Source organism: Bos mutus, chromosome 7 (assembly GCF_027580195.1).
Source record: "Bos mutus isolate GX-2022 chromosome 7, NWIPB_WYAK_1.1, whole genome shotgun sequence".
Classification (NCBI taxonomy): domain Eukaryota; kingdom Metazoa; phylum Chordata; class Mammalia; order Artiodactyla; family Bovidae; genus Bos; species Bos mutus.
The window spans coordinates 71468244-71481161 of NC_091623.1; the positions used below are offsets into that span (position 1 = coordinate 71468244).

General features: G+C 38.8%; 1 long non-coding RNA gene across 1 annotated transcript in view; it reads right to left on the minus strand.

Moving 5' to 3' along the window:
• Positions 1–792: 792 nt before the first annotated feature.
• LOC138988639 (uncharacterized) overlaps positions 793–12918 on the minus strand; it is a 28951-nt gene continuing 16825 nt past the window's right edge. The window contains exon 3 of the long non-coding RNA XR_011464910.1: positions 793–1620. This is a non-coding gene — a long non-coding RNA (uncharacterized lncRNA). The remainder of the gene's footprint in view (positions 1621–12918) is intronic.

Sequence of the window (12918 nt, forward strand, 5' to 3'; positions counted from 1 at the left end):
TCCCCAGAGAATTCCCAATTTCCTTCATCACATCAAGGAAATCTTATAAATAATGTCATATATATATAGAGTGCTTTGCTCATTAATTACATACGGTTACCTCCAGAAAGAAGATTTGGCTTGTCAAGAGTACTGCTGATTTGGCTCTCACTAGGGAAGTGAAGAGATGATGCAACAGCCATTGCATTAAGGACTTTCAGGTATTGTCTTCCTATCTCTCTCCCTCTGAAACCCTGAACTGGTTCCAGATGTTATGGAAAGTGCAGTCCACAGGTATTTGGGGAGGTATATTCTGTGACTAGTTTAGCAACAAAAGAGTATCTGAATTTTGGAAGACTTTAACAAACTTCAGAAATATAAGTAGATAAAATAAAGCAAAGCAAACAAAAAATTCTTATATGGGATAGAAAAAGGAAAGAAACCAAGACAAAAAAAACAAAAAACTAACTACTTTGAAATTTAAAAACACATACAAAAGCAATAGTAATAATAAATATAGGCTTAAAAGTATTTAATAAGGTAAAATTAAATATAAATGAACTAGTAAATACAAACCAGAAAAAGAACAAAATACACACCCAAAGAAAGTATAAGAGGAGTCAAAAGAAACAATTAAAAGCACAATAGAATATATATTTAATGTCAAATGTCAACTCTCTGAAAATACCAATAAACAACCCTTTTGTAACCAGATCAAGAATTAAAAAAATAGGAAACTGTAATTACAGATTTTTTTTTAATAAGAGAACATTTTTACAAAGTAGCTTTTAAAATTGGAATGAATGGCTTTTCCATAAAAAAAATAAAATTTCAGTGAAGTTAAAAACAGAATAGACCAGCAGCAATGCTGCTAAGTCGCTTCAGTCGTGTCCGACTCTGTGCGACCCCATAGACGGCAGCCCACCAGGCTCCCCGTCCCTGGGATTCTCCAGGCAAGAACACTGGAGTGGGTTGCCATTTCCTCCTTCAATGTATGTAAGTGAAAAGTGAAAGTGAAGTCGCTCAGTCGTCTCCGACTCTTCGCGACCCCGTGGACTGCAGCCCACCAGGCTCCTCCGTCTGTGGGATTTTCCAGGCAAGAGTACTGGAGTGGGGTGCCATTGCCTTCTCTGACCAGCAGCAATAGACAAATGTAAAATATAGACAAAATCCAGGACCAAAACATTTTATAGATAGATTCTACAAAATCAGACCAGACTATTGAGAGACTGCCAAAGTGGAACTCTTATAAAGCTAGATGAAAAAATCCTTCAATATAATATCAGCATTTTTTTGAGGTACAATTCACATAGAATATTGTTTAGTTTCAGATGTACAACATGATTTAATATTTGTATATATTGCAAAATGGTCACCACAATAAGTGACGTTTGTCACCCTACGTGCATGCATGCTTAGTCGCTTCAGTTGCATTCGGCTCTTTGCAATCCTATGGACTGTAGACCTCCAGGCTCCTCTGTCCATGGGGATTCTCCAGGCAAGAATACTGGAGTGGGTTGCCATGCCCTCCTCCAGGGGATCTTCCTGACCCAGGGATCGAAACCACATCTCTTATGTCTCTTGCATTGGCAGGCGGATTCTTTACCACTAGCACCACCCGGGAAGCCCATCTGTCACCACCTACAATTGTAAAAGGAATCAGCACTCTTAGTAAAGAATTTCATTAAAATAATAATATATATCATGATCAAAAAGGGTTTAACACAGTATTGCTAAATATTGGAAAAGTGATAGATAAACGCATCAATGGAACAGTATAAGGAATCCAGAATCCAGAAATGCATTTATTTGTGTATGCCTACAATGGAGTAGGCAAAAAGTGGTGTTGGGACAACTGACTGTCCTTAAAAAAAGGTTAGATTCATACTTCAGACAATTTTTGAAAATTCAATTTGAATAACAAGTATAAAACAAGAATAATATATATTATGACCAAAAAATATTAAAGTAATAATGCCAGATATTGGAAAATTAATAATCAAATTGATTGATAGAAAAAAATGGGCAATTCAGAAACAAATTCTTATGAAAAATGATGTACTATATACATCATGATGTAATATACATCAAATATGTATATATATATCAAATATGTACTATCTAATAAATGGTGCTTAAATAATTAAACATCCTGGAGTGTGAAGTCAAGTGGACCTTAGGAAGCATTACTATGAACAAAGCTAGTGGAGGTGATGAAGTTTCCACTGACCTATTTCAAATCCCAAAAGGTGATGCTGTGAAAGTGCTGCACTCAATATGCCAACAAATTTGAAAAACTCAGCAGTGGCCACAGGACTGGAAAAGGTCTATTTTCATTCCAATCTCAAAAATGGGCAATGACAAAGAATATGCAAACTACCACACAACTGTTCTCATTTCACATGCCAGCAAGGTCATACTCAAAATCTTCCAAGCTAGGCTTTAACAGTACCTGACCTGAGAACTTCCAGATGTACAAACTGGATTTAAAAAAGGCAGAGGAACCAGAGATCAAATTGCCAACATCTGTTGGATCATAGACAAAGCAAGAGAATTCCAGAAAAACATCTACTTCTGCTTCATTGACTACACTAAAGCCTTTGACTGTGGATTTCAACAAACTGGAAAATTCTTCAAGAGATGGGAATACCAGATCACCTTGCCTGCCTCCTGAGGAAATGTGTATGCAGGGCAAGAAGCAACAGTTACAACTAGACATGGAACAATGGACTGGTTCCGAACTGGGAAAGGAGTTCATCAAAGCTGTATATTGTTACCTGTTTTCTTGACTTATATACAGAGGACATCATGAGAAATGCCAGGCTGGATGAAGCACAAGCTGGCATCAAGATTGTCGGGAGAAATATCAACAGCCTCAGATATTCAGATGACACCACCCTTACGGTGGAAAGTGATGAGGAACTAGAGCCTCTTGATGAAAGTGAAAGAGGAGAGTGAAAAAGTTGGCTTAAAGCTCAACATTCAAAAAACTAAGATCATGGCATCTGGTCCCATCACTTCATGCAAATAGGAGAAAAATGGAAAAAGTGACAGACTATTTTCTTGGGCTCCAAAATCACTATGGATGGTGACTACAGCCATGTAATTAAAAGACGCTTGCTCTTTGGGAAAAAAGCTATGACAAACCTAGACAGCATATTAAAAAGAAAAGACATCACTTTGCCGACAATGGTACTATGCTGTGCTTAATCGCTCAGTTGTGTCCAACTCTTTGCAACCCTGTGGACTGCAGCCCATCAGGTGCCTCTGTCCATGGGGATTCTCCAGGCAAGAATACTGAAGTGGGTTGCCATGCCCTCTTCCTGGGGATCTTCCTGACAAAGAGATCGAACCCAGGTTTCCCACATTGCTGGCACATTCTTTAACATCTGAGCCACCAGGGAAGCCCTGTTGACAAAGGTTCATATAGTCAAAGCTATGATTTTTCCAGTAGTCATGTAAGGATGTGAGAGCTGGACCATAAGAAGACTGAGCACCGAAGAACTGATGCTTTCAAATTCTTGTGCTGGAGAAGACTCTTGAGAGTTCCTTGGACAGCAAGTAGATCAAACCAGTCAATCCTAAAGGAAATCAACCTTAAATATTCATTGGGAGGACTGATGCTGAAGTTGAAGCTCCAATACTTAGGCTACCTAGTGTGAAGAACTGACTCATTGGAAAAGACCCTGATGCTGGGAAAGACTGAAGGCAGGAGGAGAAGGGGATGACAGAGGTTGAGATGGTTGGATGGCATCATCGACTCAATGGAAATGAGCTTGAGCAAACTCTAGAAGATAGTGAAGGACAGGGAAGCCTGGCAATGCTGCAGTCCATGGGGTCGAAAGAGTCAGACATGACTGAGCGACTGAACAACAATATTTAAAGTAGAAAAAAAAGTAAAGTTAGATCTCTATTTTATCCAATGCTAAAAAAAAATAAAAAATGAATTTTAGTTTGCTTAATAAGTAAGGTTAAAACAAAACAAAAAGACAAACAAAAGAACTTTGAAAGTCCAACTCTTTTCAACCCCATGGACTGTAGCTTGCCAGGCTCCTCTGTCCATGGGATTCTCCAGCCAAGAATACTGGAGCAGGTTGCCATTTCCTTCTCCAGGGGATCTTCCTGACCCAGGGATCAAACCCAAGTCTCCTGCATTATAGGCAGATTCTTTACCTTCTGAGCCATTTTATATGTATATAATCTTTCGATAAAGAATACTTCTTTAAAAAAAAAAACACACAAAAAATCAGAATTCCTGATGAAAAGACAAAAGTTTTTCTATATAAAACTTATGAACCTTTTTGGATGTTTTGTTATTGGCATGACACAAAAGCTCCATCCACATATACCCCATTTCTCTCACTGACTGAAAATTCTGGGCAAAATACAAAACAACTTGAAGACTGAAAAGTAGACAAAAATAGGCAGATTGTAGAAAGGAGTCATAACTTGGAGAAGTGACTGCACAGGGATAAGATTCTCATTGTTTTGCTTTTGTCCCTCTTTTCTCTTGTGGCTTTGCCCCCTCCGCAAAGTCTTAGAGTGCTGCAGGAGCGGCAATACTGTAAGTGGCTAAAACTCCAAGGAACATCCTGTATTTCTGGCCAGAGGAATGAGGAAAATGAGTGTCCAGGGACTGGAGAGTGAAAGGAGAATCCCAGAGGGACGACCTAGAGAGGAACGTGCCCGGATTCTCAGTGCGAACCGGCACTGTACAACGTCAGGTTCAGCCCTGACGGATGGAAGATGTTAATACCCGTCTCTCACCACATGATAGGACAAGGAGAGAAAACCCCTGTACAGATGCAGACAGTCTGAACAACACTCTCAGCCATCTTGATCTAATTTATAGAACACTGCATTCAAAAACTAGAGAATTCTACACATTTTCCCCCCAAGTGTTCATAGAACACTGACGATGATAGACTGTATGGTGCTGCTGCTGCTAAGCCGCTTCAGTCGTGTCGGACTCTGTGCGACCCTATAGACGGCAGCCCACCAGGCTCCCGGTCCCTGGGATTCTCTAGGCAAGAACACTGGAGTGGGTTGCCATTTCCTTCAGGGCCATATATAACATGTTTTTATCAAATTTAAAGGATGAACATTATACAAAGTGAATTTGCTGACCACAGTGGAAATTAGAAATCAAGATTAATAATGTATCTTAGGAAAACACTAAATATTTGGAAATTAAGTAATAGTCACAGGTTAAAGATGAAATCAGAAGGATAGTTAGAAAATATTTTGAATCGAATGACAATGAAAATACAACATATCAAAATCTGTGGGATGCTGCTAGAGCAGTGGTGAGAGGAAAACATTGCTTTAAACAGTTATATTAGAAAGAAGGAAGATCTAATAGCAAAGACCAGAGTCTCACTTCAAGAAAATGAAGAGCAAAATAAACCCAAAGTAGGGAGAAGGAAAGAAATAATAATGAACAGAAATCAATGAAAGGAAAATGAACAATAGAGAAACTGCTTAGCAAAGCAAAAACTGGTTCTATGAAAAAATCAACAAAATGGACAAAGCTCTAGCTAGACTGATCATAAAGAAAAAAAGAGGAAGAGAAATAATGTCATCCATATGAGCAATGAAAAGGTGTTATCAACACTGCAGATATTAAAGAACAATAATAATGCTAGGAATAACTTTATGCCAAAATAGGAATATTGAAATGAATACATTTCCTAAAAAATACAACATATCAAAATTGACTTAAGAAAAAAAATGATATAAATAGCTCTATATTTATTAAAGCAATTAACTTTGTTATCAAAACCTTCTTAAGAAGAACAAGTTCAGGTCTAGATAAATTTACTGGTGAATTCTATAAAACACTGAAGAAAGAAATAACATGCCAATCTTATTCAAATATAGTGAAAATTAGAGGAGGAGGAATCACTTCCCAACAGTTTAGTAAAGAGAGTTTGTATGTTCAATTGCTCTTTGGCAACATTGCCAATGCAATTCAATGGGAAAAAGAATTTTTTTTTAAACTAACAGTGCTGAATCAAATGGATATCCACAGGGGGAAAAACAAGCATCAGTCCTCACATCATATGACACCCAACATGTAACTCCAAAAGGGCCACAGATACAAATACAATATACAAAAGGACAAACTAGAAGAAAATATCTTTGCAATATTAGGGTAGTTTTCTATCCTAGATAGAATATTGAAAGCATGATATGTGAGGGAAAAATTGATTAGTCAAAAGTCTTCAAAAATTGAAAACCTTTTCTTATTGACAGATGCCAATGAGACAACAAAAAGGCAAGTCATGGATGATGAAAGAAACTATTGGCAAACTAGATATCAGACAAAGGACATGTATCCAGAAGACATAAATCACTTGTAACTCAACCATAAAGACTAAAACCTAAAAAGAAAATGGAAAATTTGAAGAGCTACTTTACAAAAGAGGCTATACAAACATCTAATAAGGGCATGAAATGATGATCAATAACATCATTAATCATCAAGCAAATATTACAATGAGATATAACTATATATTCATTAGAATGACTAAAATTTTTTAAAAAACTGGCCATACCAAGAGTTAGTAAAAATGTGGCAAAACTAGAACTCTTATAGTACTGCTGCCAAGAACAAAAATGGTGTAATTACAGGGAGAAAAAAAAACCACAAAGCAGTGATCCCTAGCCACCTGTTCTCATTCACAGTGAAACCACTTAAAAGAGTCTATATCTGCTTTCCAAATTCTCTGGTGAAATATAAACATCTTATATATGTTGTTTATAAGGCACTCATTATATGGTATTCTGTCTTAGCTTGAATGGACTAAGAGAGAAATTGGTAGCAAAAGTTAGGTGTTGCTATAACAAAGGCCCAAAACTCATTGGAAAAGACCCTGATGCTGGGAAAGACTGAAGATGGGAGGAGAAGTGGGCAACAGAGGATGCGATGGTTGGATGGCATCACCAACTTGATATACATGAGTCTGAGCAAGCTCTAAGAGTTGGTGATGGACAGGGCAGCCTGGCGTGCTAAAGTCCATGGGGTCGCAAAGAGTCAGACACAACTGACTGACTAAACTTAAAAGTATAGAAGTAGTTTTAGAACTTGGTAATGAGTGAAGGTTGGAAGAGTTTTGAGGTGCATGCTAGAAAAGTCTTACATGCTAGAAAAGTCTTACATTGCTATGAACAGACCATTAAGGGTGATTCTGGTAAGAGCTGTTCTGGGAAGGGTGATTCAGGAGAGGAGAGCCTCATTTTTCTTAGAGAATACCTGAGTAATCCTGACCAGGACACTGGTAGAAATGTGAACCATAAAGGTCATTCTGATGAGGTCTCAGACAGAAATGAAGAGCTTGCTACTAAAAACTGGAGAAAAGATAATCCTTGTAATAAAGTGTCTAATACCTTAACTGAACTGTGCTCCTGTTCTGGTGTTTCGTGGAAGGTAGAATTTGCAAACCATGAAATAGAATATTTAGCTGAAGCAATTTCTAAGCAGAGCACTGAAGATGACGCTTGGATCCTTCTGAATGCCCATAGGACAATGTGAGAAGAGAGAAATGACTTGAAGATGGAATTGTCCTGCCAAAAGGAAGCAGAACTTAGAGAATGGACACATTCTCAGCCTACCCATATTGCAAAAATTGAAAAAGTGTGTTCGGGAGAGAGCACTAAGGATGTGGTCAAGCATCTCTTTGATAAGGAGATTGGTGTGTATTTGCACCATGGATTTCATCAGCAACCTTGGCAGGAAAGCTACCAGTTTGAGCTGAGGAGGAAGGAGAGGAAGGATGAAGGAAGATCAGATGGCCGGACTTCTGGAATTTTACAGGATGAAACACTAGAAATATTTGATCATGAACGTGCATTGTTCTTTGAGACAAGGGAATAATAACCCTGAAGACAATTCAGAGATCAACAGGGTCACCCTCTTGGTTTCAAAAGGAGACAATCACCTCACTTTTGAAAGGACAGATAGCCTCTGCTCAAAGCCCTGGGGGTGGGGTTTCCCAGAGCAACCTGGGGGTCCCACCCAGCCCTGGCAAAGCTTCAGGGGCAAGACCATCCCCCCCCACCCCCAAAGTGGGGCTACGAGATGGAACTTCTGCCCTAGTGTCTGGAAGGTGAGACCTTTGTTCCACCTAGACCTGGAGGGCAGAGCATCAAGCCAAAGAGGATTGTACTCAAGCCTTAGATCTCATGGAACATGTCTTAGAGTTTGGACTTATTTGGGGCCTTTTATCCCTTTTTGTCTTTCCTATTTCTCCCCTTTGAGATGGAAGCATCTGTTTACTCTGACCTTCTTGTGGTGCCTGTCAGGCCACACATGTTCCTACCATTGGCCCTTCGCAATCGCTGCCCCTACTGTGTCAGTAGTCTCCATCCCCAGGCCTTGGAAAGGACCGCAGTCACTTCTCAATTTTATGCTCAAATATCTCACAAGACACTTCCCTGATGACCTTGTCTAAATAGAACTCCCAACATGCTCATCATTCTTAGTCTCCTATTCTGTCTTGTTCTTCTTCAAAGAAAAATGTTTATTTTATTCCCCCTTCCACTCTGTCAATGAAAGACCCAGGAGTTCCAGGATTTTATGTTTCCCATTTACTGTTATGGTCTCAGTGCCTGGAACATGGTAGGTACTCAATAAACACTTGCTCTCTGCTCGTTTATTTATTTCAGCACTAGTTGTTTTCTAACGAGAATTGTGTGGTTCACTCTAATTCTCAAATGTTTGCTATCCCCTCCTACTTCTCCATCTTCCCTGCGGGATTCAGACATGGCTGAGGCACCCTCCCTGGACAGAAGCTTTAAGAGCCGGCACACAGCTCAGCATGCCTTGTTTGCTGCTCCACCACAATCACCAGTGATGTTCTAGACAGAGGCGGCTCTGTCAGCCTGAGCCCCAGAGAAAATGCTGTGGAGCAAAGCCACCATCGATCATGTGGATCTGTGGCATGTATAGTAAATAAACTTTGCTATATTAAGCCACTGAGATTTGGGGGCTGTTCGTTTCTACAGTATAACCTAATTTATCCTGACTGGTACAGACACCTATGCAACCATAGGGCCCAAGAGGATTTAAAACATGTTTGACACATTGTGTAAGCTTGCCCGAGTTGGCTCTTCCTGAACAACCTAGTGTTTTGCCATCACAACATTTTCTTTAAAAAGAGAGAGTCAAACAAAGAAAAGCACTGGGACATTTAGTTTGGCATCATCAGAAGTTATTTTCTTTCTTCACGCTTTCATGAAAAAGCATTACAGGAAAAAGCGAAGTAGCTTATGGATTTAAAAACTGTTTCCCACACATGGCATAACTTAAAATTGAATAAGAAACTTATAAATAAAACTGATTCTAAAGCTTTGCTTCAGGCCAATTGAATAAGAATCCCTGGGACTGGTGTCTTCAAATCTGCATTATTTTTAAAGTTATCTAACTGATGATGATGTAGCTAGTCCAAAAACCAGTTCTCAGGGTAAATGTCTCTATACTTACAACCCTAGGACATACAGGGAAATGTACAGATCAGCAAGAGTCCCTAGTCTATCCAACTTAAAAATACAACCATGGAGAAGGAGATGACAACCCACTCCAGCATTCTTGCCTGGAGAATTTCATGGACAGAGAAGCCTGGCGGGCTACAGTCTATACAGTCCGTGGGGTCACAAAGAGTCGGACATGACTGAGCGACTAACACACTTGAAACTATATGACATTTGAATTTGTTTTAAAAGAACCAAGCAAGAGAACACAAGTGGAGGTGAAGAAAAGACTGACCATAAATTGATAACTGTTGGATCTGAATAGGGGTTCAAAGGAATTCACTATACTATTCTCTGAACTTTCTCATGTTTGAAATTTCTATAACAAATTTTTAACGTTTAGAAAAAGGAAAAAATCCAGCATCTTGCAGATGAATGGATAAAGAAGATCGGTACATTATATACAAGGAAATATTACTAAGCCATTAAAAAGAATGAAATAATGCCATTTGTAGCACATGGATGGACTTAGAGATTGTTATGCTGAGTGTAAGCCAAACAGAAAAGGAGAAATATCAAATGACATCCCTTATATGCTGAATCTAAAAAGAATTGATACAAATGAACTTATTTACAAAACAGGAAAGACTTAGAGAATGAACTTATAGATATAGCGGGAGAAGGATGAGGGAAAGAGATAGGAAGTTTGGGATGGACATGTACACTCTGCTATATTTAAAATGGATAACCAACAAGGACCTACTGTATAGCACAGGGAACTCTGCTCAATGGTATGTGGCAGCCTGGATGCGAGGGGAGTTTGGGGGAGAATGGATACATGTATATGTGTTGCTGAGTCCCTTCCCTGTTCACCTGAAACTGTCACAATATTGTTTGTTAATTGGCTACACTCCAATATAAAATTAAAAGCTTAAATACACACACACACACACAAACATCCCAAGATATGGCTTCTATAATCCCTCATTGAATTGCTATGCTTCAAATTGTCAGTGGGAATTTCTGGAAGATAACTTTCTAAAAAGGAAAATATTTGTTTTAGCTTCAGTGGTCATTAAATGGAAATGGCTTACACTGAGCAAAATTTTCAAGACAGCGTCACTTGGATTGTCTCATAGAAGTAGACAGAACTAAGAATTCCATTTATAAACTCACTACAGTTGTTTTCTATTTAGATATTGTAAGATTGACTTGGATCTAGCAGGAGAATTTCCTTTATGAATACAATATGAGTTTGTTTCTTCTATTATTTTATAAGCTATAATTCAGATAAAATAGAACCAGTTACCAGGAGTCTTTCAGGAAACACCAAAATGTTACTGTTAGATGCCAGAAACTGCCAGAGTCAGATGTGAAGAAATAAATTGAACTCCATGTGGATATTTCCATGTTGGTATTTCCAAATACAGGCAATATAATAAGATCTTGAATCTTACACAAAACGGCTTTTTACCCCCATCCATACCTCATCCCAGGAGTCCCTCCTCCTCACAGGGATGAAGAAATGAAAGAAAGGGTTGCAGCTTTTGAACTTTTGTTTGATGGCAGGGTTGTGCTAAGTCAATTCAGTCGTGTCCGACTCTGTGATCCCCTGGACTGTAGCCCACCAGGCTCCTCTGTCCATGGGGATTCTCTAGGCAAAATGCTGGAGTGGGTTGCCATTCCCCTCTCCAGGAGATCTTCCTGACTCAGGGATCAAACCCACGTCTCTTACATCTCACTGCATTGGCAGGAAGGTTCTTTACCACTAGTGCCACAGGGTTGAAGTTGTCATAAAATTAAAACATTGAAGGAGTGGGCATTTGTGCTACCAACAGAGTTGGAGAAAACACACTCACTCTCCAATGCCCTGAAACGAAACAAGGCGTCTGACACCAGTTTGTAATGTATTTGCTTTTAGGAGCAAGGGGCAATCGCACTAAACAATCCCTGTGCAAAATGAGCTGGTAGTGTAGTGAAGGTCACTAAGCCAGAAGCAATATCTGGGAGCCATGTGGTTTGCTGGATTCAAGGATCATCTCTGCCTGGTATGGCAGAAACTCAGCCTCATCCAGGTATCCATGCATCATTCAGTGAAAACAGAAATAAACAACTGCCATTGCTGATAGACGAAGAGAACTGGTCTACCACATCTTGGCTTCTTTGCCTTCATGTTTAGCAATGCAAACACAAATGAGCTTTTTCTTTCCCACGAAGTAACTCATTAGTAGGTAAGTTATTTCAAGTCCTAGTATTACTACAAAGAAAAATAAATTCCTTTCTGGCACCACCTTAAAAGAAAAATTTCAATGGGATTACATTCCTTTAATCTATATGAACATAATAATACCTTCTTTTTTTAACCATTCCTCAGTCAAATCCCTATCACATGCTTTCTTCATTCCCACTTAAAAATAGCTTTTATATCTTGGATTTTATGATTTCACCTTGCCAAGACTAGGCAAAAGTACAGACTTTGGTCAATTATCTGCATTATTTGGCATAAGTTACAAATTAAAACACAATGTTTGAATTATTCTGAAAACTGGGGAGATAAATATAAATCACATGCATGCAAAGAGAAAGAGACAGAGACAGACAGATATGAAACACACACTATTCCATATAGCTCCAGAGTGCTGGGTGATCCTGCCATTGTGCAATTTTTCTGCTCAAATCAACCTGTGAATTGAATGAAGGTGAGCATCGCCTAGAACCTTGTGAAAGTTTCTGCTTTTCCAAAATTTTAATTGAAAATGTTTTTAACTAAGAATTCTTTTGTATGTGTCTCCCTTCTCCTCATAATTTCAAAAAACTTATTTTAAAATTTAACAGATTAGGTGCTTATCATCACAGGCTGTAGTCACCTATGCATGGAGGCATGCTCAGTCGCTTAGTCGTGTCTCTTTCTGACCCTGTGGACTATAGCCAACCCGGCTCCTCTGTCCTTGGGATTTTCCAGGTAAGAATACTGGAGGGGGTTGCCATTTCCTACTTCAGGGCAACTTCCCAGCCCAGGGACCAAACTTGCATCTCCTGCATTAGTAGGTGGGTTCTTTACCACTGAGCCACCCGGGAAGAAAACATTTCTGGGTAAAGTGAAAATGTTCTTTCAGGTCTTTGGTCTGCCTGTCGGTTTGAGACGTGAAATGTGCCTTTTTAGTCTCACGCTCCCTTCAGCTTCTAATTTCCACATAATTGTCAGCAAATTTTGAGTTATCCTCCAAGATTGTCAATAGAGCAACATCTTTCTTAAAATAAATCATGGAACCTATCCCAAATTCACTTTATCCAGGGGGAAATGTTACTTTATTTGTGTAAAATTTTAAAGAATATATACATTTTAGTTCTTATTTCTTACTTATCTGTAAGTTCCAGCACACAAAAAAAGGAAAAAAGATCTCAATCGTTTAAAAAAATTTGTACTTTTGTAGCAGTTATTTGCTAATCTATACTACATTTAAAATT